Below are 3775 nucleotides of genomic sequence, written 5' to 3' on the forward strand. Positions count from 1 at the left end.
TGCATTCTGCTCATAGGTCTTTCTAAATATAAGTAGAATAACAGTAGGAAATTATGATTAAGAGTCAGTCTCTGGGAATGGCTTAAGTCTGAAAGTTTGTGTGTCCTCTTTGTACTAAGTGAAAATTTAGGACTGGGTTGATTTAGGGGAGCTATGATTTGAAGTTAAAATGAGGTGGAGATAGTAAGACCCTGAGATAACTGATTTAATTTCAGGCCGCCCTCCAGTTTCATTAGTAGGTATATTGACCCTCTCACTGGCAGTACATGAATCTTCTGTCCCATGAATATGACTCTATTCTTGGAAATATCACTTATCTTAGAACAGGTATAAAAGTAAGTTCCTGCAGACCACCCCAGGGTTGGGATAGTCTCCCACATGAGTGACCCTGTTGGTGGAGGATAAACTTCCAGAGAATGGGAACAGCTATTATCAGCCAAAATTCAAAGTCACCAGGCTTAGGGCAATGGGAGGAAGTAGGCAGGGCATCCAAAGTGTCCTCTATTTCCTTAAATAGCCATTTATGACTCTCTCATTCTTGATGTTCTAAGACCTTGTTCATTCTTTTCATATTTCCTGCTGTATTGCCTGTGAAGTGAAGAGTCACATCACAGCAGCATAATCTCAGATTGGGCAGAACCTCCCATCTCCTGTAATAAAAGCCTTCTTTGATGCAGTGTTTCCTGACATAATCTTGTATCTTTTTTATATATAAATTATATAACTTAATATGTATTAGAATATCTGTTCCGAAAATACTCAGGTAGCCACATTATTAGAAATTATTTAACTTTCTAAAATCGAAATATGTTTCTGGTCTTCCATTCCTTGGCTCTTGGCCTGAGCTCTGGTGTCACAGCCTATTTTACATATGGCATATAGGAAGGGAACAGTCCGGTATTATAAGCTTATATTACTAACGATTCAGGAAGGTCTCTATCCTAGGAGTTTTGCTGTTTGTTGAGTAAGTCTGTGCTGAAAATACCAGCTTCTTTTTTTTTTTTTTCTGTGTAGTTTGATTCTATTATCTGTCAGCCTTCCGGATTCCACAATAATCTCTGAAGATTCCATCCTTTAAATCATCCACTACAGGCTCTGATGGTTAATTTTATTTGCCAATTCGACTGGGCCATGGTGTGTCCAAATATCTGTCAAACATTATTCTAGGTGTTTTTGTGAGGGTGTTTTTAGATGAGAATTACATTTAAATTGGTAGGCCAAGGAAAGCAGACTGTCCTTCCTACTGCAGGTGGCTTCATCCAGTCAGTTGAAAACCTGAATAGAACAAAAAGTCTGACCCTTGCCCAAATCAGAGATAATTCTTCCTGATTTATGACCTTCAAACTGGAATGTAGACCTTTTTTACTGCCGTTAGATTGAACTGAAACATCAAAACTTCCTGGGTCTGAAGCCTGATGACTTTTGTGTTGCAAGCATGGCCTTCAGACTTGGAATGGGACTGAACTACAAGACTCTCTTGAGTTTTCAACTTAATGACTCAGTGTGCATATCTTGGAACTTGCCTTCCTCCATGATCATATCTGTTAATTCCTTATATTAGGTTGGTATCAATGTAATTGCAGTTTTTGTCTTTTTTTAATGTAGTGAATCACATTTATTAATTTCCTTATTTTTATGTACATTCTAAGTTTTTAGTTTTTGTTTTCAGTTCTGAGGTACATGTACAGGACGTGCAAGTTTATTACATAGGTAAACCTATGTGAAGGTGGTTTGCTGCACATATCAACCCATTACCTAGATGTTAAGCCCAGCATGCATTAGCCATTTTTCCTAATGCTTTCCCTTACCCCACCTCAACCCCTGACTGGCCCCAGTGCATGTTGTTCCCCTTACTCTTTCCATGTGTTCTCATTCTCATTGTTCAGCTCCCACTTCTAAGACAGAACATGTGTTTGGTTTTCCGTTCCTGCATTAGTTTGCTGAGGATAATGACTTTCAGCTCCATCCATGTCCCTGCAAAGGACATAATCTTGTTCCTTTTTATGGCTGTATAGTATTTCGTGGTTAACATGTACCACGTCTTTTTCGATCTAGTCTATCTTTGATGGGCATTTGTGTTGATTCCATGTCTTTGCTATTGTGAATAGAGCTGCAATGAACATACAGGTGCATGTTTCTAAGTAATGGAATGATTTATATTCCTTTAGGTATATACCCAGTAATGGGATTGTGGGATCAAATGGTATTTCTGGTTCTAAATCTTTGAGGAATTGCCACACTGTCTTCCACAATGGTTGAACTAGTTTACACTCCTCCCACCAACAGTGTAAAAGTGTTCCTGTTTCTCTGCAACCTAGCTAGCATTTGTTGTTTCTTGACTTTTTAATAACCACTATTCTGACTGGCATAAAATGGTATCTTATAGAGGTTTTGATTTGCATTACTCTAATGATCGGTGATGCTGAGACTTTTTTCATATGTTTTTTGGCCACATAAATGTCTTCTTTTGAGAAGTGTCAGTTCATGTCCTTTGCCCACTTTTGTGCATTTTATTGTAAATTTGTTTAAGTTCCTCAGAGATTCTAGATATTAGACCTCTGTCAGATGGACGAATTGCAGAAATTTCCTCCCACTCTGTAGGTTGCTTGTTTGCTCTGATGATAGTTTATTTTGTCGTTTAGAAGTGCTTTATCTTTATTTCTTTATTTATTTATCTGTATTTTGAGATGGAGTCTCACTCTTTCATCCATGCTGGAGTGCAGTGGTGTAATCTCAGCTCACTGCAAACTCTGCCTCCTGGGTTCAAGCGATTCTCCTGCCTCAGCCTCCTGAATTGCTGGGATTATAGGTGCCCATCATCACAAGATGGATTTTCATCATATTGGCCAGACTTTTCTCAAACTCCCTGCCTCAAGTGATCCACCTGGCTTGCCCTCCCAAAGTGCTGGGATTACCAGCATGAAGCACCATGTCTGACATCTTTAGTTTAATTAGATCCCATTTGTTAATGTTTGCTTTTCTTCTAATTGTTTTTGATATTTTTGTCATGAAATCTTTGCCTGTATCTGTGTCCTGAATGGTATTGCCTTCGTTTTCTTCTAAGGTTTTATACTTTTGGGTTTTACACTTTTTTCTCTAATCTATCTTGATTTAATTCATGTACCAGTTGTAAGGAAAGAGTCCAGTTTCAGTTTCCTACATATGGCTGGCTACTTCTTCCAACATCATTTTTTAAATGGTTAATCCCTTCCCCATTGATTGTTTTCGTCAAGTTTGTTGAAGATCAGATTGTTTCAGATGTGCAGTCTTACTTCTGAGTTCTCCATTCTGTTCAATAGATCTGTGTATCTGTATTTGTATCAGTACCATGCTGTTTTAGTTACTGTTACCTTGTAGTATAATTTGAAGTTGGGTAAATCCTGGTGATTCTATTTTTCTAAAGAACCATGACTAACATAGGGCCATCTCATTTATTTTTGAGGCACTTTGACACTAATCACTGTCACCTGTCAGTTTGGCCCATGTACTAGAAGTCTATGAACAAAAACTCCTAAATTTCCCATAAAATAAATGTTGTCTATGAGTTTATTAATAACTATGACTTTGTCCAAGGATTTAGACTATATAATCAAAACAGATTTACATTATTTAATTGGACATGGAGACCTCCAGGTCCTTACTCATTTCTAATCATCCTTGGTGCCTAATTGAATATTCATAGAATCTAGTCATATCTTTAAATACATCGCATTTCATTTACCCTATAAAAATCTACATCGCTGATGAAGGAACCCAGCAATTATTTGTTAATGAG

This window comes from Callithrix jacchus, chromosome 10 (assembly GCF_049354715.1).
Source record: "Callithrix jacchus isolate 240 chromosome 10, calJac240_pri, whole genome shotgun sequence".
Lineage (NCBI taxonomy): Eukaryota > Metazoa > Chordata > Mammalia > Primates > Cebidae > Callithrix > Callithrix jacchus.